Source organism: Panthera tigris, chromosome C2 (genome assembly GCF_018350195.1).
Source record: "Panthera tigris isolate Pti1 chromosome C2, P.tigris_Pti1_mat1.1, whole genome shotgun sequence".
Taxonomy (NCBI): Eukaryota; Metazoa; Chordata; class Mammalia; order Carnivora; family Felidae; genus Panthera; species Panthera tigris.
Window position 1 is genome coordinate 57,092,380 of NC_056668.1, and position 23,081 is coordinate 57,115,460.

Consider the following 23,081-nt stretch of genomic DNA (forward strand, 5'->3'; position numbering starts at 1 on the left):
GACAGGGCAACAAAAGTATAAAGGTGGAGAATGAGGAAATAATTGGTTAGGTGGTGTAATGAAACGATCATTTAATGTTAAGTTTTTATGCATACCAACAAAACTATATGCTGATTCATGGATTAATTTATAAGTAGTTCTTTAACAACTGACTGGAAAGGGCACCTTAAGTTCATTAAATGGTTCCCTCTGTGAGAGAAGCAGGGAGAAGAACAGGACCAGGTGAAGAAAAGGGAACCAGTGTTATCGATGCTTTAAGTCTAGAGCATTGTGTGAAAATGGCTCCGTTTTTAAATTCCAGGAGGGTTCATTGGTGCTATGTTATTCTCCACAGTTTTCTGGCGTCTGTTTAACTCTTCAAAGTAGAAAAATGAGAGACAGGGAGATGAAAAGAGTTTTGATGACAAAGTACAAAGCATCAAGGTGCATGGTCGACCAGCTAATTACCAGCCAAAGGAGGCAGGCAAGTATTTAATGTCTCAGCATTCTGGGAGTGACCGGAGGGCAGTTTCCCACCCAGGATCAGGAGAATTATCTTCGGTGTTCCTTCTAGTCTCACTGTGCTTTTCCTAACACCACCTCCAAGAACCCCTCTGGCTGCTCAGCAATCGCTCTCAGTGGCTCAGCTTTGTTTACTTTCTGAGGTGGCTGATTACCTGATGTGTTTCTGTCAGCTGAAATTTACAGACACATTACCATGTTTGCCAGGCACCGCGAGCTACAAGACAAGAATTTCCTAAGGAGGAAAGCGCAGCACGCACTAGGGAGGCCTGTATTCCCTTCTGACCAAGGCGGTGTGTCCTAGCTCTATTAATGCCATTAGTGTGAAATGTTAAAAATACCTCACTAAAATTTTTGTTCATCAGGCGCCTGCATTTCTAAAAGGTAAATTGTCTTCTAAGCCAAGATATATAGTAGAATAGATACTTGGTCGGGGAGGGGGGTTGTTTTTTGGTTTTGGGGTTGGTTGGTTTGTTTTTGTTTTTGTTTTTGCTTTTTAGTATAATAGATACTTGTAACACAGAATCTTACTAATAGGTTTTGTTTACCAAGCAAGGGAAGTTTTTCATATCTCAGGAAAGGGAGTGGAGTTCAAGCTCCCACCTAACAGGTTACACCGGCTCTGAATAATTGTAGAGCTGGGAAAAGAGAAATTGAGGAGCTCTGAAAGACAAATGAATACGAGAAAGTACAGTTTAAAAGATTGATTTGTTTATTTTATTGTGTAGGGGCTACAGTAGCCTGAAGAAGTGGACAGGTTAATCAATTTCCTGAGGTCACATATGATGAGGTTAGTAACATATAGAATCAACGGAAAACCCTGCATCTGAAGGGGAAAAACAATGACACACCGAGCAGCTTTTAGATATTCTTCAGGCACAAAGGGAGGCTTAAATACAAAATCTCACAGCCTAAGAAAGTTTCACTGCAGGTTAGAGGTAAAATGGGATTCTGTGATTTAAGAAGTACATAATATTTTTTTGTCTATTTATCTCATATAAGTCATGTCAATACCTACCATCAGCCCACTAGCCCCATCTTACCAGAAATGAAACTAGGCAAAAAGTGGCTGAGGGTCACAAAGCAATGCAGATTATAAATTATCACTTCTAGGCTTGTTGCTTAGCTACCAAACCAGCCTGTCTTCTTACCCTTACACTGCCTGCAAGCATCATCTGCTGTTACTTAAATACACTTGAGCAAATGCCGAAGTTAGAGACCAAGAAATTATTATATGGCTATGATTAACTGAAAGAAAAACTCTTGAGTGCTTAAGATAAAACCTACTGCCTGGGCTAAAGTGTGAAAGGACTGAAAGGGTAAATTGTGGCTTTAGAGTATTTCTGGTCCGTGGTAGAAATTTTGCAAGTAAAACTGGAAGCAAAGGAACAATTGATCATTCACCTGAAAGCAACCGCCAGACAGCACTGTCTCTTTGGTGGTTTTGTGCTAAAGAAGAGACTGGTTTGTTTCCTGTCTGATAGAAATTGACGGTTAAGCTGCCAATCTTCTGACCTTGCTATAAATACATATTATATACATGACCATGTGCATTCATCCATGTGGAATACACACACACAGAGAACTATCATTCTCAAATATATTTACGTAGGCATAAATTTAAGGCAATACTGGCACCTTGTTTGACATGGTAAAAGCCAAGTATTACCTAATCATGTCATAGTTCCCCTCATTACCAAATGAGTGAAAGAAAGAAAGAAAGAAAGAAAGAAAGAAAGAAAGAGAAAAGAAAAAGGAAAGAAAAAAAGAAGCACAATGAAATTGAAACAAGAACTGGTGCTCTGGCAGATGCTTCTCGTGTGTGTGAGTGTGTGTGTGTGTGTGTGTGTGTGTGTGTTTCCTAAAGAGTATGAAATGCAGATGCAAATGAAAAGTGAATGTTTAAATGTGTTTTGTATAAATGTGAGGAATAAACATGTCGAGTGGCTGAATTAGTTGCATGTGTTGAGAGAGAAGTGTGATACCATCTGAAGAGCTAAAATTGGAGGTGAGCAATGACAATGACCGAAAAACAAACTGTCTAGGTGTTAGTTTCAATAAAAAAGATAAGAAACAGAGCAGAGAGGCTAGAGAGAAGGTAGGGGAACATTCTGATCAAATTATGTTTGATCAAGGTTTGAGAAGTGTGTTGGGAGAGGAAAGTGGGCTCAGTGCACGACTAGGGAAAGGGAATATACCAACATACTTTAATAAGCAACCAAATAAAGGTAATTTTAAGTTAACTTTCAAGGGTGACATTAATACAAGGTTAAAAGTACAGATGTAAGCAGCAGATTAGATAAGGAAGAAGAATGCTATTTGGTAACTAAGAGAAAACTATATGTTAGTATCATGACACTTTAGTTACCCAATTGGTGTCCCACGAAGGTCTTCCAAGTAAAGGAATATCTAGGATATTGAAAGCTTAACCTTTAAATCCCATTGCAAAAAATGCAATTATTTTGTTGAAAGTCTGGCTGAGATGTATAATACTCCTCCCTGCTCCAATAAACAGGGATAGCATTTACCCTTTTCTTGGTAACACAGAGTCCTTATCATGAGCATCATGCTGGTGTTCTGAATGTCCCAAGGCCGTTGAGGACTTTGGACTTCAGACCGATTCACTGAATTCCTCCCACCTACTGGTCTATTGTAATTGCCAGTTTTTAGTATCTCGTCCCCATGTGGTTAAGTCCAGTGGTTCGGAGGGGAGCTTCTACACTACGTGACCTCACACTGTACTGCTCCAATTACTTAATCAGTTTCTTCCTTCATTCCTGGGCTGTTTTCCTAGACATCTTTGCTCACTTTTTGTCTGTAACCTAACATGAAGTAAAATTAATGGGGGAAAATTAATTTTAGTCATTCAATGGCATCTTGACACACAAAAGGAAAATGTGGTTCTACTCTGCTAACCAGCAAAATGTAGAAGATTCATGCACAGGCTGTATTCTTATTCAAAGATCCTTTCTGATAAATATTAAATAGTGACAATTATATTCTACCTGATAGATAAGGCAATGGGGTACCTTGGTATTATCACCTTACCTTCTCTCAATTCTGACTTTCCCTTCATAACTTGCCCTTGTTTAGACTGCCCACACTCAGCCTTGATCATTTTTCAACTTTTCACACCTACTTCTATGCTGGAGCAAAAGCTCCACAGAAGCCCTGCTTGTTTTGCAGTCCAAGATAGGATGTACACAAAAATAGCACTTTTATAAAATATGTTACCACTTTAAATACAAATCTTCCGCAACTACTTCTTGACCATCTTTCCTTCTTTCAGGAGGGAGGCCAGAGAGGTTAGATGAAATGAGGTAAAGCATTTCCTCCCTTGAGAAGCGACTTGCTCAATAACTTAAGCTCTTGCTACATGCCTAATAAATACTCCCTATGGTTTAAATGTCTTAGGTACAAGATACAGCCACACTGAGTGTGGATGTGTACCCAAGCTTAACACAGATGACCCGGGTGTTTCAAGGGGAGTTTTTCACACTTCCATCTGAAATTAGTAGGTGTAAATGACTCCTCTAATTTCAGAAGGAAAGAGAGTTCTGGGCTTATTATCTGACTTTGTTCTGTTTCTGTATCCTTATTTAAAAGGGATCTATCCTGCAGTCAGAAAAGTTTCTTCCTTGTTTAGAGTGTCTGGACATAATGACAAAGAACCAGAGACAAAGAGTTAGATGAAAAGTCTTAATGCATTAATAACTAGCCATGAGAAAGGAGTAAAAGGACATTATGGATCTCAAGAAGGAGGCATGAATGAGTAAAAAGAAGGCTAGATAACCAAAAAGCAAGAATGAGATACTGACTGACCTAGACCCAAGCTAGAGAGATACTACTCATTCCTGAAGTAGGAGAAGCAGCAGCTGGTCAAAGGACAAAATGTCCTTCTATGATGTATTTGTTTCCCACATGACTGATCAGAAGATGCCTCAAACTTAATCCTCCAACTTTCTGGGGTTACTCTTCCTGTAGTTTATATTTTAAGTAGCTCAAGCCTCCATCCTTCATAATCCTATGAGGATTTTATGACATCACAAGAATTGTGTGAATTACTAGAGTCAAATTCTCTCATAGTCACCTCTTACCCTGCTTCATAAAAAAAGCCAACAACCTAAAATTGAATATTACACATTTCTGTTTTTAAAGTACTTTAGCCAACCTCTACTCTCTCCTCCCCCACCACCATGAAAATTTCTCACTGGGAAACCTTTCCTCTCAAAGCCTAGCTTCCTAGCACATTAGAGTATTACCTACCATAGGCATCCTCAAACTTTGCCTTTTTTCAGTGTCCCTAATCTCTATCTTCCAGGCTACCTAGGTAACCTCCAGATTCTCTTTTATATGAAGTTATTCAGTGAAAGTTATTCAGCTTTGCCTTATATTTCATAATTGCGACTGCACCCTGGAATCACCTGAGAAGCATACAGCATACCAATATCCAGTCCCCACCCTACACCAAATGGGCTATATATAATCTCTCTGAGTGAGGCCAGAATATCATTATATTTTAACAGCTCCCCAGGTAATTCTAATGCACAGCTAGAGTTGAAAACTTTTCTAGCCCGGTGCTTCTTGTGGTTTAATGTGCATAGAAACCACTGGGGGATCTCGTCAAGATACAGATTCTGATTCAGTTGACTTGAGGTGGGGCTCAAGATTCTGCATTTCTAATAAGCACCCAGTACCACACTTTGAGCAGCAAGATTCTAGACTAGGTTTCCAAATTTCCTCAACACTAGAATCACCTGGGGAGTTTTAAAAACTGATGCCTGGGTCCTAGTTCCAGACATCAGAATTTTTAAAGTTTCTCAAGTGTTTCCATATCTCTGGTTTAGACCATGAATACATGAAGAGTGAGTCTGTCGTATCTGTCATCTCTCCCATTTCCAAACCAAAAGCCATCTCTCTAATAGGAATCTGGCTGCTCCCCTTATATGCAAAAGCTTCTGCAGTTGGCTCCTATTTTAAACAGCCTTTTCTATCCCAGTTAAAGGATATTGTATGTATGTCTTAGGCAACTATTTAGTAAATCAGTACTAATGATTGTCAACTAATACTTTATTCCCAAGATTCAATACTGTAATTCCTTTAAATATTAGCTTTAGCAGATATTGCTAAACCCAGGCAGAATTTTTCACCCATCAGGTCTCAATAATAAGACCAATAGGAGATCACTCTATAATTCGTACCCTGATATGGGCTCTTTATAAAATTGGTACTTAAAAAAGGATGCCAAGGTCTCACCTTGGGGGTAGTCAATGAGTTATTCACTGCATGGGGGTTCCATCTGGATGTCAAGATAATTACTGGTGAGTTTACTCCATTACCACACATACACACAGATGCTGGATGGATAGATAGGTAGACAGTTGACAGATAATAAATGAAGAATTGAGGAGAAATATATAGACTAAATTGTTGCTTTTCCCTAATCCTGAGCTCAAAACAATTAGCATTCTTCCTTTGCATATTATGCCCCAGCCAGTTTATAATTTTAGTGGGCTAGTAAGATTTTTCAAAATGTCAGTACTTTCAGAGCTTGATTTTATATCTAATTTGAAGGAACTACAAAGAAGAGCAGTATACAAGATATTGTAGAGAGATGTGAGGGGAGAGATATGTTTTCTGTATTTGAAAAGCAGAACACTCATTGTCAGACAGGATGAATAGAAATATGTAAGTATATAAAAACACACACTGAAACACACAGCTAGTTTCAGCTATGCAAAGAATCAGACTTGAGGGCCGTACTGTTGCTGAGAGACCAGGCCCTGGAGCCATATGTCTGTGAAAGCTGTATAAAAATGATGGGTTTGTATAGAATTTTTAAGGCACAGAGGGAGGGCCTTGGCATGACAGAAAAGGGTAAGAGGGCAGGTAGAACAAAGAAGACTACTATTTAAGCAGTGTCATTGGCAGTGTTCTGTGGCAATACAATCCCATCAAGAAAACTTTACAGATCAGGATTTAGGGACCTACATTTTAAAATGACTGAATATAAAATGAATTAGATTTTTAAAACTTAAATTTCAAAGGTACTATGGGATTCTCTTTTCTCTTCTCTGACAATTCTGCAGTGTTAGATACAAAAGAGACATAGTCCAAGAGATTTAAAGAGTATCCTATTACCTTGAAGATTAGGCCGATTTGCAATTGCCTTGCTGTTGTGTGTTCTTCTGCAGAAACTGGAGACCTCTGAATACTTTTCACTTCAGGGTACTTTTAAGTCTTTTCCTAAAGTAAAATGTGTTTGTCGTGTGTATTTGGCAGGAAGGACAGGAAAGTAGATAAAGCTTTTATTGTACCCGATACTCTGACGATTTGAATTTCATTCACCTATAATGAGATGGCTAAATTTACAATAATAGCTGTACCATCATCTGAACAACAGGGCTCCGTGCTTGTGTAACCAGATGGCATAAATGTACATGCCAAAAAGTTAGCAGTCTTACTACATGTTAACAACGTTGAATTGATCAAATATCTGTTAAGATTATAGGTAAATGGATGCTCTGGTAAGAGATAGCTAGGCTGCCCAGAAGGTTTTCCAGCACTGCTCCACACTATTCTGAGCTCAGCTGTCTTTTTATCATTTTTCTTCTATTTTTTCTTCTTCCTTTTTTAAAATCACCCATCAAGGGCACTTGAAAACAAGAATTATTACCAATCCAACTCTTTTTACTACATTGTTGCTATTCTATAAAGATCCGGAATCATTCTTCCAACTTCTTCCATGTAAAACCTTAAACAGATGTGTCTCCTCTGCTGGAAAAGGCACAAGACTTTTCAGTTTGGAAGCACCTTAAAAGCCCAGTGCTATGAAAAGAACAACTGGACAGATTGGCTATCCAGCTTGGGTCCTTATGACTTGAATATCTTCTTCAATTCTATACTCAAGGTGTGGTGGCTCAATATTTAAACTCCATGTAATCTCACACTGAGTACACAAAAATACAATGCTAGAAAAATCTCTAATACTTGAACCTATCATTTAGTTGAGGTTGCAGAGCAACAAACTAACCTCAAATCTAAGGAAACTATAGAAAGCAAGAACTTACTGACCTGGGGCAGATGCTGCTGGACACATGTAATAAAAATTAGGATAAAATATTTAAAGGATTACTACACGCTGAGTACGGGCTAGCCAAGGAATATAGAATGCCTGGGGGCTACAAACATAAGGGGAACTTGCACCCACTTGCCAGCCCTGTCTCTACAGACCTTGCCAAATGCTTACAGAAACACTGGTTAGAGTACTATACTAAGAAAGCCTCCCTTGAGATGCGGGAAGGGAACAGTCTGCTGGAAAAGCACAAAACTCCACTTGGATCCTTCTCTCCTATCTCTCCTAGAATCAAAGGGCTTAAAACTACTGAAGAAGGGAGATGTGGGAATCCTTGTTCCCCTTCCTTTAGAGCACTCTTGAAAACCCATTCTAGCTAAGAGATTGGAATAGGAAAAAACTCCCTACCCTTATGGTAGGGGCAGGAATAAGTGCTCGTCCCAGACCAATAAAGGTCTTCTCTGGCTGGATGAGACACATCATGAGATGACTTATGAGACTCCAATGACCAGGACACAATGCCTGTTAAACTAAATCTTAATAAGAACAACAGAAACATCACCACCACAACCACATACATATACACACTTACCATGATGCAACTAAAGATGAGTAGCAATGAATAGCAGTCCGTTTGGGGGAAAGGAGCAAGATCATGGAGGGAGACCCTCTCAAAGTAAGATTTAAAACAGAGTGGGGGTTGGGGCGCCTGGGTGGCTCAGTCGGTTGGGCGGCCGACTTCGGCTCAGGTCATGATCTCGCAGTCCATGAGTTCGAGCCCCGCGTCGGGCTCTGTGCTGACAGCTCAGAGCCTGGAGCCTGTTTCAGATTCTGTGTCTCCCTCTCTCTGACCCTCCCCCGTTCATGCTTTGTCTCTCTCTGTCTCAAAAATAAATAAACGTTAAAAAAAATAAATTAAATAAATAAATAAATAAATAAAACAGAGTGGGGGAGCAGACATCAGAAAAACCTTCTGGCAAACCAGTCTCCACCCTGAGCATAAGGTAATGCTAAAGGATTTTAAGTTGGTATTACCGCAAGGTAACCATAGCAAAACAAAATGCAGATGGAGCTCAACTCCTGACTTTAACTGACCCAACCTCCTTCTATACTAAAGTCCTATCAGACAAGAAAAAAAAAAGTTGTTGCATCGTCTTCAAGCACAAAAATTAGTTATCTCAGTCTTTGATATCCCACACGAGATGTCCATGTACCAAGAAAAAGTTAAGAAGCATCCAAAAAAAGCAAAGAAGAAACAATGCATTGTCAAAAACAAAGCAATAAATATATCTCAATCTCAGATATGATACAGACGTTGGAAATACACTAAGAATTAAAAATAACTATGATTAATATATAAAAAGCTCTAGTGGAAAAGGCAGACAAACATGCAAATTCAGATAGTAATTTCAGTGGAGACACTGAACCCATAACAAAAAAAAAATCAAATGAAAATGCTAGAAGTTAAAATAACACAGATGAAGAATGGCTGCAGTGGGTTCAACATTAGATAAGACTTAGCAGAACACAAAATACATGAAATTTAAGATAAGTCAAAAGAAATTAACAAAATAAAACACAAAAAGAAAAATGAGTTAAAGAAAATGAACAGTGCATCCAAGAGCCATGGAACAATAGCAAATAACCCAACATATATGTAATGAAAATTCCAGAGGAAGGAGAGAGAAGAGGGAAGGAAAAAAATGTAAAGAAACAATGGTTGAGAATCTTCCCAAATTAATAACAGATATCAAACTATAGATCCAAGAAGTTCAGAGATTATCAAGGAGGATAAATACAAAAACACAAAAGAAAATATCTACACATATATCAAAACTGTTGAAAACCAAAGACAGAAAGAGAAAGTTAAACACAGCCACAGGCAGTAACAAAAAATATATACAGAAGAACAAAGATAAGAATTATAGCAAACTTCTCATCAGAAACAATACAAAGAAAAAAAAACTTGAGTGGCATCCTGAAGACACTGAAAGAAAAATTGTTAAGCCACAATTTTATACCCAGTGAAATTCCTGTCAAATAAAGAAGAAATAAAACTTTCCTCAGATGAACAATCTCAGAGAAAATTCATGGCCTGCAAACCTGAACATACCAAATGTTAAGAAAGTTCTTCAGACAGAAGGCATATGATACCAATAAGAAACTTGGATCTACAGAAACAAATGAAGAGCAGGAGAAATTGAACAAAATGACCAAGACAGAGGAATCGAATAAAATGACAAAGACAGACAAAATGACAAGACAGAGGAATTCTCTCCTAAAGAAAGATCAAGAACAAATCATAGCCAGGGATTTGTTCAAAAGATATAAGCAATATAACTTGAACAAGAATTTAGAACAACAGTCATGAGAATACTAGCTGGGCTTGAAAAAAGCATAGATGACACCAGAGAAACCCTTGCTGCAGAGATAAAAGACCTAAAAAGTAGTCAGGCCAAAATAAAAAATGCTATAACAGAGCTGTGAAACTGAGTGGCGTTAATCACAATGACGATGAGAGAAGGGGAACCTATCTGATAACAATATAAAATTATGGAAAATATTGAAGCTTAAAAGAAGAGGGAAAAAAAAGCTATTAGATCACAAATATAGACTTAGGAAACTCAGTGATTCATATCACAGGAGTCCCAGAAGAAGAGTGAGAAAAGAGGACAGAGGTTTATTTGAACAAATTATAGCTGAGAACTTCCCTAATCTGGGGAAGTAAATGGGCATTCAAGTCCAAGAGGCACAGAAAACTCCCCTAAAAATCAACAAAAACAGGCCAACAACAAAACAGAGTGAAAATTGCAAAATACAAAGATAAAGAGAGAATTTTGAAAGCAGTTAGGGACAAGAAGTTCTTAACCTACAAGGGTAGACACATAAGGTTAGTAGCAGACCCGTCCACAGAAACTTGGCAGGCCAGAAAGGAGTGTTATGATATATTCATCGTGCTAATGGGGGGGGAGGGGGGAGGAATAACTCAACCAAGAATACTTTATCCAACAAGGCTTTAATTCAGAATAGAGTGAGATATAGAGTCTACAAGACAAGGAAAAACTAAAGGAGTTTATGAATACCAAACCAGTTCTCCAAGAATTATTAAAGGGTACACTTTGAGTGGGAAAGAGACAGACCAAAAGCAACAAAGACTAGAAAGGAATAGAGGCAATCTACAGGAACAGTGACTTTACAGATAGTACAATGGCACTAAATTCATATCTATCAATAATAACTATAAATGTAAATGGACTAAATGCTCCAATCAAAAGACACTGGGTATCAGAATGGATTAAAAAAAAAAAAAAAAAGAGCCATCAATATGCTGCTTACATGAGACCTATTTTAGACCCAAAGACACCTCCAGACTGAAAGTGAGGGGGTGGGAAATGATTTATCATGCCAATGGACATCAAAAGAAAGCTGGAATAGCCATACTTATATCATACAAACTAGATTTTAAGCCAAAAGCTATAATAAGAGATGAAGAAGGGCACTATATGATAATAAAGGGGTCTATCCAACAAGAACATCTAACAATTGTAAATATTTATGCCTCCAACATAAAAGAAGCCAAATATATAAACTAATGAGCAACAAACTTAAAGAAACTCATTAATAATAATACAATAATAGTAGGAGACTTTAACACTTCACTTACAACAATGAACAGATCATTTTAGTAGAAGATCAACAAGGAAACAATGGTTTTAAATGACAAAATGAACAATATGGACTTAATAGATATATTCAGAGCATTTCATCCTAAAGCATCAGAATACATATTCTTTGGAGTGCACATGGAACATTCTCCAGAATGGATCACATACTGGGTCACAAATCAGGGCTCAACCAGTAAAAAAACAACTGACATCATACCATGCATATTTTCAGACCACAACACTATGAAACTTGAAATCAACCACAAGAAAAATTTTAGGAAAACCACTAATACATGGAGATTAAAGAACATCCTACTGAAGAAGGAATGGGTTGATCAGGAAATTAAAGAAGAAATAAAAAATACACGGAAGCAACTGAAAATGAAAACACTACAGTCCAAAACCGTTGGGATGTAGCAAAGGCAGTCATAAGAGGGAAATATATTGCAATACAGAACTTCCTCAAGAGGCAAGAAAAATCTCAAATACACAATCTAACCTTACACCTAAAGCAGCTGGAAAAAGAACAGCAAACAAAGCCTAAAACCAGGAGAAGAAAGGAAATAATAATGATTGCAGAAGAAATAAATGATATAGAAATAAGAAGAAAAAAAATAGTAGAACAGAATCAATGAAACGAGGAGCTGGTTCTTTGAAAGAATTAACAAAATTGATAAACCCCTAGCCAGATTGATCAAAAAGAAACAAGAAAGGACGTGAATAAATAAAATCATGAATCAAAGAGGAGAGATCACAACCAATACTGCAGAAAGACAATTATGAGAAAATATTATGAGAAATTATATGCCAACAAATTAGGCAAACTGGAAGAAATGGACAAATTCCTAGAAATATATAAATTACCAAAAGTGAAATAGGAAAAAATAGAAAATTTAAACAGACCCATAACCAGCAAAGAAATTGAATCAGTAATCAAAAATCTCCCAACAAGAGTCCAGGGCTAAATGGCTTCCCAGGGGAATTCTACCAAACATTTAAAGAAGAGATAATAACTGTTCTTCTGAAACTATTCCAAAGAATAAAAAATGAGTATGAAAACTTCAAAACTCATTCTACAAGGCCAGCATTACTTTGATTCCAAAACCAGACAAAGACTCCACTAAAAATGAGAATTACAGACCAGTATCTCTGATGAACATGGGTGCAAAAATTCTCAACAAGATACTAGCAAATAAAATCCAACAATGCATTAAAAGAATTATTCACCATAGGGGCACCTGGGTGGCTCAGTCGGTTGAGTGTCCGACTTCGGCTCAGGTCATGATCTCGCAGTCTGTGAGTTTGAGCCCCACATCGGGCTCTGTGCTGACAGCTCAGAGCCTGAAGCCTGCTTCGGATTCTGTGTCTCCCTCTCTCTCTGCTCCTCCCCCACTCATGCTCTGTCTCTCTCTCTGTCAAAAATAAATAAGCATTAAAAAATTTTTAAAGAATTATTCACCACAATCAAGTGGGATTTATTCCTAGGCTGTAGGGTTTGTTCAATATTCACAAATCAATCAACAAAATACACCACACCACATTAATAAAAGAAAGGATAAGAACCATTTCATCCTCTCAATAGATGCAGAAAAAGCATTTGACAAAATACAGCATCCTTTCTTGATAAAAACCGTATCAAGCAGGGATAGAAGGAACATACCTCAACACCATAAAGGTGATACATGAAAGACCCACAACTAATATCATCCTCAATGGGGAAAAACTGAGAGCTTTTCCCCTAAGGTCAGGAACATGACAGTGATGTCCACTCTTAACCACTGCTGTTCAACATAGTGCTGGAAATATTAGCCTTAGCAATCAGACAATGAAAAGAAATAAAAGACCCACAAACTGGCAAGGAAGAAGTCAAACTTTCACTCTTTGCAGATGACATGATACTCTATGTAGAAAACCCAGAGGGTTCCACCAAAAAATTACTACAACTGATACATAAATTCAGCAAAGTCACAGGATATAAACCAATGTACAGAAATTGATTGCATTGTTACACACCAATAATGAAGCAGCAAAAAGAGAAATCAAGAAATTAATCCCATTTATAATTGCACCAACCAAAGATGGAAAATACCTGTATGCTGAAAATTACAAAAAGCTTATGAAAGAAACTGAATAAGACACAAAGAAATGGAAAAACATTCCTTCCTCATGGATTGGAAGAACAAATATTGTTAAAATGTTGATATTACTCAAGGCAATCTATACATTCAGTGTAATACCTATCAAAGCAACACCAGCATTTTTCACAGAGCTAGAATGAACAATTCTAAAATCTGTATGGAACCAGAGAAGATCCTGAATATCCAAAGTAATGTTAAAAAAGAAAAGTAAAGTGGGAGGCATCATAATTCCAGTCCTTAAGCTGTATTACAAAGCTGTAATCAAGAAAGTATAGTACTGGCACAAAAACAGACACATATATCAATGGAACAGAATAGAGAACTCAGGTTATGGACCAACAACTGTATGTTCAACTAACTAATCTTCAACAAAATGAGAAATAATATCTAATGGAAAAAAGACATTCTATTCAACTAATGGTATTGGGAAAACTGGACAGTGACATGCAGAATGAAACTGGACGACTTTCTTACACCATACACAAAGATAAATTCAAAATGGATGAAGACTTAAATGTGACACGAAAAAACATCAAAATCCTTGAGGAGAACACAGGCAGCATATCCCAACAAGAGAACTTGCCTTATAATGTGAAAACTAGATTACAATGTCACAATAAAAGAAAACTACAGACCAATATTATTGATGAATACAGATGCAAAAATCTTCAACAAAATACTAGCAAATGTAAAAACTAGCAATATGTAAAAAACAAAACAAAACAAAACAAAAAAAACTACACAATATGGCCAAGTAAGATTTATTCCAGGACTGCAAAGTTGGTTTAACATCCAAAAATCAATGTAATACATGAGATTAATTAATAAAATGAAGAACAAAACCACGTGATCACCACAATAGAGAGAGGAAAAACAACTGATAAAACCCAACTACTGTCCTGAGAAAAAACACTTAACAAACTAGGAATAAATGAAATTTTGTGCACCTTTTGAGGGACATCTATGGAAAATGCATAGCTAACATCATACTTAATAGTGAAAAACTGAATGCTTTCCCCCCTAAAATAAAAAACAATACAAAGGATATCTGCTCTTACAACTTCTATCTAACATTGGAAGTTTTATTCAGGATGAACAGACAAGTAAAACAAACAAACAAAAAAACCAACTTTCAGATGTGAACAGAAACAGCAAAGCCATCTCTGTTCTGCAAATCATATGACCTTGTATTATAATCATGAAGAATCCACACACACACAAAAATAGGATTAATAAACAAGTTGAGCAAAATTGGAGAATACAAGATCAATATTAAAAAGTCATTTGGGGGGTGCCTGGGTGGCAGAGACAGTTAAAAGTCCGACTTCAGCTCAGGTCATGATCTCACGGTTTGTGAGTTCAAGCCCCACATTGGGCTCTGTGATGACAGCTCAGAGCCTGAAGCCTGCTTTGAATTCCATGTCTACCTTTCTCTCTGTCCCTCCTCTACTCACAGTCTGTCTCTGTCTCTCTCTCACTCACTCTCTCAAAAATAAATATTAAAAAAAATTTTTTTTAATCATTTGGAATTCTATACACTAGCAATGAACAATTCAAAAACAAAATTGAGTAAACTATTCCATTGACAATAGCATCACACACACAAAATAAGAATAGATTTGACAAAAGAAATTAAATACATATACTCAGAACTATAACACACTATTGAAAGAAGTGGAAGACATCTCATTTTCGTGGATTAGGAGACAATTAGTAAGATAGGAATATGTCCCTAATCGATCTACAGATTCAATAGAATCCTTAGTCAAATCCCAAGTGGCTTTTTTGTAAAAAAAAAAAAAAAAGTTTTTAAATTCATTTATTTTTGAATGGGGGCATGAGTGGGGGATGGGCAGAGAGGGAGACACAGAATCCAAAGCAGGCTCCAGGCTCTGAGCCAGATTGGGCTTGAACTCACAAACCATGAAATCATGACCTGAGTCAAAGTTGATGCTTAACCCACTGAGCCACCTATATGCCCCACAACTGGCTTTTTTGTACAAATTGATGAGTTGATCTTAAACTTTATATAGAAAGTCAAGGGACCTGGAATAGCCAAAACAATCTTGGAGAAAAACCAACTTGAAAGTCCCAGATTTCAGAACGTACTACCAAGCTATAGTGATCAAGACTGTCATACTCGCTTCAAGACAGACATATAAGCCAAACAAAACAAAACCATATGTTTATGTGATCAATTGATTTTGGAAAACGGTGCTAAGATAATGTAATAGGAAAAGAACAATCTTTTCAACAAATGGTGCTAGGACAGCTGGATATCCACATAAAGGAAATTAACTTGGATCTCTATCTCGCACCATATACAAAAATTAACTTGAAATTGAGCATAGACCTAAATATATGAGCTAAAACTGTAAGACTCTTAGAAGAAAATGGAAATAAAACTTTGTGATCTTGGCTAAGGAAGCATTTCTTAAATACTGACAACAAAAACATGAACAACAAAGAAAAACTAAATAAATTAGACTTCATCAAAATTAAAAACTCTTATATTTTAAATGACAGCATCAAAAAAATGATAACACAACCCAAAGAATTAGAGAAAATATTTGTAGATCATATATCTAATAAGGGATTTGTATTAAAGTACAAAAAGAAATCTTACAAATCAGTAATGAAAATACAAACAACTCAATTGAAAAATAGGCAAAGGATCTGAATAGACATGTCTTTAAATATACACATATATGTATATGTAAATAACCAATAAATACATGAGAAAATACCCAGTATCATTAGCCACCAGGGAAAGTCAAATCAAAACTGCAACAATACCACCTCATATCCACGAAGATGCCTAAAATAATAAAATTAAAAAAACAGATCATAACAAGTGTTATCAAGAATGTGGAGAAATTGTAACCCTCATACATTGCTGGTAGAATTATAAAAGGGTACAGTCATTTTGGAGAACTGTTCCTCAAAAGGTTAAAGATATGGTTGCCCTAGAACCCAGCAATTCCACTCCAAGTTACATAACAAAGAAAAATGATAACATATGTCCATGAAATAACTTGTACACAAATGTTCACAAACAGCATTATTCAAAATCATCACAAATTTGAAACAATCCAAATGTTTATCAGTTAATAAATAGACAAACAAATGTGGTATATCCATGCAATGGAATACTATTCAGCCATTAAAATGACTGATAAGTACTGCAACAGGAATAAATCTTAAAAAGACTATGCCATGTGAAGGAAGCCACACAGAAAATACCACATACTGTATTATTTCATTTATATGAAGTGTCCAGAATAGCTAATCCAAAGAGACAAAAGTAGACTAGTTAACTGCCAGGAATTAGAAGGGGAAGGAGTGGGTAGTAACTAAAGACACAGGGTTTCTTTTAGTGCAATACAAGTATTCTGCAAGCAAATATTGTAGGGTGACACAACTCTGTGAATATACTAAAATTCCTTGAACTGCACACTTTAAAAGGATGAATTTTATGATCTCAAAATTATATATCAATTAAAGTGTTTTAAAAAAATCCGAGTATCTCAGATATCAGAACCAAAATGATAACATTCGAAGGAAGAGGCTTACAGCTTAGGAGATGGGGGCATGACCCGTCTGGTTGAATGTCTATCTTTCCAAAGCCTAACTATTTAAACCATGGAAATGGTACAGAATGATAAGAAAGAAAACTATAAATGCAGGTTGAAGGCACTCAACAGGCTTGACGTTATTATCTATGTGGTATAGAGCCCATGAAAAAGTTCTAGCCAGCATGTGACCTGACTTCATGAACATCATGAGGATAAATCATTAATAAAATAGACTGTCAAGCATACTACAACATGTTGGAAAGCAATATAAAGAAATGAAAATACATGTCCCTGGCTTTAAAATTCTTCAATAACAACAATGAGAAAAAGTGCAACCATAGTGAAAATTAAAAAAGAAAAAGGTTTCTTTTCAATAATATAAATCATAGAGAGGAGAGATCAGTAGAAATTGGAATGAACAACCTTTTAAAAACCACACAGAACACATGGAATTCAAACTAGGCCTTAAAAAGTGAATGGAATTTAGATAAACTGAGGAGAAGAATTAGAGGTCAAGGAATTAGGAGGTCAAGTGCCTATCCCAAACTACAACAAATTTGGATATAGTCATGCACAAAGTCAATTTCTTACCTCCAACCTTACCCCATTGAAAATGAGAAGGTCGCCAGAGTAATATTACTAAAACATCATTACTTGACTTTGGCATTTGGTAATTGTTGTCTCCATTATAAAGTTCACTTATAATCTGTAATCATATGTAATATGATTTCATATTAATCTGTAAGATTTCCTATTAATCTGTTCATAATCTGTAATCACTTATGATCTGTAATCATACCCAGCTCTTTAAAGACAGCCATCTTTTCAACTTCCAATTTTCATCTTTTAACTCCCCCCAACAAACCTTGCTCCCAGCCCATACCCCAGCCAACCCTCTTTCCAGGAACACTCAAATAAAATACTCATCAAACTCCAAATATGATTTTCTTTCATATGCCTGTCACTGCCTTTATGTTCATTTTTACCCATCTAAAATACTCTGCCCATCAATGTGCTGCTTATTCTCTAATGCCAAGTTCAGTTAACACCTTAAGTCTTCCTGAGCCTCCCTCTATTTGCTCTTGCTCAGATAAGTAACAGGCCTCTCAAATCATTTCCTGCAAACTGCTTTGCTGTTTCTTCTTCACCTTCCTTCACTTTATCTCCCATACTTACTGTTGGAGTATCCAGCAGCTCAGATCTTTGACCTCTTCTCCCTTAGTAATATAAATAGCATGTTGGAAGATGACAAGAATATAATTTGTTGCCTCAACTGCCTTCAGGTCCTTACTAAATGATGCACTATTTTAAAACTGCAATTCTAATGTGCAGCCTCAACACTCCATATTCAAACATCCTATTTATTTTTTCTCCATAACACTTATTGCTTTCTAACATACTATATGTTTGACCTATTTATGGTTCATTATCTGTCTTGCCCATGAGAAAGTAATTTCATTTGGCAATTATACCTCAATAAAGCAAATAAAGAAAGGAAAGGAAGGAAGGAAGGAATGAAGGAAGGAAGGAAGGAAGGAAGGGGAGGAGAAGAGAGGAAAGGAAAGGAAAGGAAAGGAAAGGAAAGGAAAGGAAAGGAAAGGAAAGGAAAGGAAAGGAAAGAAAAGGAAAGGAAAGGAAAAGAAAGGAAAAGAAAGGAAAGGCAAGGAAAGGAAAAGCAAGGCAAGGCAAGGCAAGGAAAAGGGAGAGAGGGAGGAGGGGGAGGAAGAAGGAAAGAAGGAAAGAAGGAAGGAAGGAAGGAAGGAAAGGAAGGAAAAGAGAGAAAGAAAAAAACAGAGAAAGGCAGGCAAGAAGGAAGGATAGAAAGAAGAAGGAAAGGAAGGAAGGGAGAGAGGAAAGGAGGAAGTTTCCAAAAGGGTAGGGGTTTTGCCTGTTTTGTTGACTATTGTATCCCTAGCATTAAAATACTGCCTGGCACATAGAAAATACTCAATGATTTTATGTTACAAAGCACATATGTTATAAAAGTCGATTTCCTAATGTGAGTTGAACTCACTCTCTTGGGATACAATAGGAAAGTATACATCATTTTCATCAACATTTCACTTTAATGCGTCCTCATATTCCTAACTTCCATGTTTTCCCAGGAGAGAAACAAAATGTTATTCTGTATTTCAGTTGATAACTTTTATATTTTCAATGTGGGTAACTTGCAAATAAAGGAAATTTAACTTAATATCTTCATTTGCTCATTATGTAATTGACTTTACACCAATAATGCAAAGAATAATTTGATATAAGGTTAATAAATTTATAATTTATGTAAATTGTATTTACACACTGCCACTAAGTTGACCACAGAAAATCCTACAGAACTAAGAAACCAAAGGAACAATAGCCAGATAGATACCTGACAGAGTTAATGGTGAGTTAGATTCAGCCCCATAAATAACAACTAAGGACAAGATAGTTGGCTAATGGAACCAAAGCATTACCTTTACTACTACTGAAAGTTTGAGTGAAGGTACAGGGCAACAACGGACTTCCTGTGAACTGCAGGCTTGGGCAGACTAACCCCACACAGTTACCAGCAGCACTGGATAACCAGCCAGACTTGAATATTCAAGAGCCTCCCAGTGAAAGACACTCTACCTGGCAAAGCCTGGAGGAGCAAGCCTCCCTCCGCACACCCTCGGGAGCCAGCACTCTCAAGATGAAAATGGAGCAGAACAGGGCATGTCCGGTTCCTCCCCTCCCTCAAATCCACCAATAAAATGAATTCCTTCCTTCTTTCTGGGGGAGGAGCCAATGAGGAGGGCGGGTACAGAATAACGGAAGTATTAAGAAGAAACGCTTCCTCTGAGAAATTAGAGGACCAGGATGTAAGGATTCCTCCCCACAAGAGTCCTAAGCCTTACTTCTGGTAGTATCAGCGCTGCCTTTACCGAGAGTATCTGGCAGAAGTTGGGGCCTCTGGCCCTATCTTTCCGATCACAGTAGCAGGTACTACGGAAGCCTCCAGTTTCCACTCTAGGCAACATTTCAGGATGAAGGGAGAAAGGTTGCTCTCATTTTCTCTCACCCCTCCTTTGGTGTACCAGGAGGGGTAGGTACATACATTTTGGACTCTTTAGGCACCAAGGTAAAATCAACTGACCCTTCTCAGTGGAAATAAGGTAACTCCCAATATCCAAAAAGCAACTGTTAATTTTCATATTTATTGCAGTAATGTACAAAGAGTTTAAAGTCTTGAAATGGAAACGACTCCCTGTTTCCAACCTATCCTGCTACCAAAAACAGTCACTTACAACATTGGCGCTCTTTTTCTAATATGTTATGTATTGATTTATCACTTTAGACATTAGTTCTTAACTTCCTCATATAGGGAGACACTGGCAGTCTTACCCTGCTTTTTCTTTCCCCATCCCACAAAATAAAAAAATATCAAAAACTTTTTATTAAGTCAGTATTTAGTATCTCCATTAATGTTTTCGGCAGACCACGTGCTATTACCTTTTTTAACCAAATTTCATTTGCCTACAGTGTGTATACACCTTAGAAACAAAATCAAATTTCATTTTCCCCTAGAATTAACAATTTCTTTTTTTTAAACACTTCTAAGTTTTCTTTATTACCCATTGCTAATTTTTCCCACCGCTTCCAACAGCTGCTATTTCACTTGTCCACATGCTTACGCCTCTTTTTTTCAAGATACCTGTCAGGTCTCTGCTTTTCCTGAAGTCACTCTAACCCGTCTTAACTTGTTGCTCTCCAAGCTCGCTGTACGCCTCTGATCCTGGCACTTGCATTGGCCATCATCTGGGGAACCGCCTTCAACTCTCTCTAGTGTTAGATCTGCTCTTTCCAGATTCCATGGCTTCCTCTTTTGCTAGAATTAACTCCTCATTTTAGAGTAACTACCTAAAACTTAGAGAATGGGAAGGAAACGTTTTTAGACCTTACTTGCTTGAAAGTGACACCCTATTGTTCTCTCAACTTCTTTATAATTTGTTTATGGACAAACCGTGAGGGTTGAAAATCATTTTCATCACAGTTTTCAAGATATTCCTCCTTCAGATGGCTGTTGAAAATCTGATGTTATTCTTACTCCCAATAATTTGTAAGTTACCTGTTTGTTTTCTTTTGTGGAGACTTTTAGAATTTTCTCATGATCTTGGTGATCTGAATTTCATGAGGCAATACTTTGGTCTGAGTGTATCTTACTTGTTACTATCTTATTTTTCTTTTAGCTAATTATCCAGGTCTCTTGAAAGTCACTTTCAATCTGGAGATTCATAGCCTTCATTCATGGACATTGTCTTGTATTATTTTGTTATGAATTTTTCTTCCCATTTTCTTTTACTTTCATATACTTTCGTTTGGGATCATTTATTATTTAAACATTAAAACTACTGTGTACCAAAAACCATACAACCTAGGAATAAACCTAACAAAAGAGGTGAAAAATCTGGACACTGAAAACTATAGAAAGCTTATGAAAGAAATTGAAGAAGACACACACAAAAAAAGGAAAAATATTCCATGCTCATGGATTGGAAGAACAAATATTATTAAAGTGTTGATACTATGCAAAGCAATCTACACATTCAATGCAATCTCTATCAAAATAACACTAGCATTCTTCACAGACAATCAATCCTAAAATTTGTATGGAACCAAAAAAGACCCCAAATAGCCAAAGCAATCTTGAAAAAGAAAACAAAAGATGGAGGCATCACAATCCCAGACTTAAGATGTGTTACAAAGCTGTAATCATCACAACAGTGTGGTATTGGCACAAAACCAGACACTCAGATCAATGAAACAGAATAGAGAACCCAGAAATGGACCCACAAATACATGTGGCCAACTAATCTTTGACAAAGCAGGAAAGAATATCCAATGGAATAAAGGTAGTCTCTTCAGCAAGTGGTGCTGGGAAAACTGGACAGCAACATGCAGAAAAATGAACCTGGACCACTTTCTTACACCATACAAAAATAAACTTAAATGGATGAAAAACCTAAATGTAAGACAGGAAGCCATCAAAATCCCAGAGGAGAAAGCAGACAAAAACCTATTTGACCTCAGCCACAGCAACTTCTTACTCCATATGTCTCCAGAGGCAAGGGAAACAAAAGCAAAAATGAACTATTGGGACCTCATCAAAATAAAAGCTTCTGCACACCAAAGGAAACAATCAGCAAACCAAAGGAATGGGAGAAGATATTTGCAAATGACATATCAGATAAAGGGTTAGTATCCAAAATCTATGAAGAACTTATCAAACTCAACACCCAAAAAACAAATAATCCACTGAAAAAATGGGCAAAAGACATGAACAGACACTTCTCCAAAGAAGACATCCAGATGGCTAAAAGACACATGAAAAAATGCTCAACATCAGTCATCATCAGGCAAACACAAATTAAAACCACAATGAGATACTATCTCACACCAGTCAGAATGGCTAACGTTAACAACTCAAGCAACAACAGATGTTGGCGAGGATGCGGAGAAAGAGGATCTCTTTTGCACTGCTGGTGGGAATGCAAACTGGTGCAGCCACTCTGGAAAACAGTATGGAAGTTCCTCAAAAAATTAAAAATTGAACTACCCTATGACCCAGCAATTGCACTACTAGGTATTTATCCAAGGGATACAGGTGTGCTGTTTCAAAGGGGCACATGGACCCCAATATTTACAGTAGTGCTATCAACAAGAGCCAAAGTATGGAAAGAGCCCAAATGTCCATCAATGGATGAATGGATAAAGAAGTGGTATATATATATATATATATATATATATATATATATATATATATACACACACACAATGGAGTATTGCTTGGCAATCAAAAAGAATGAAATCTTGCCCTTTGCAACTATGTGGATGGAACTAGAGGGTATTATGCTAAGCAAAATTAGTTAGAGAAAGACAGATATCACATGACTTCACTCATATGAGGACTTTCAGACACAAAAAAGATGAACACAGGGAAGGGAAGCAAAAATAATATAAAAAACAAGGAGGGGGACAAAACATAGGAGAGTTAAATGCAGAGCACCAACTGAGAGTTGCTGGAGGAGTTGTGGGTGGGGGGATGAGCCAAATGGGTCAGGGATAACAAGGAAGACATTTGCCAGGATGTATAGAGTACCTTATGTAG

The 23,081-nt window shown here is 37.0% G+C and overlaps 1 protein-coding gene and 1 pseudogene across 2 annotated transcripts in view; one reads left to right on the forward strand and one right to left on the reverse strand.

Annotated features, from left to right (window-relative positions):
- The window catches only part of LOC102966639, a 61,519-nt gene extending 41,576 nt beyond the window's left edge, over positions 1-19,943 (reverse strand). The window contains exon 1 of one of the 2 annotated variants that reach the window (XM_042956868.1): positions 19,831-19,943. The gene's annotated coding sequence lies outside the window, so the exon portion shown is untranslated. Of the gene's footprint in view, positions 1-19,564; positions 19,719-19,830 lie in introns of those variants that run through there. The other variant, XM_015544990.2, reaches the window with a different exon arrangement.
- The window catches only part of LOC102966920, a 28,994-nt pseudogene that overhangs the window by 1,529 nt on the left and 4,384 nt on the right, over positions 1-23,081 (forward strand).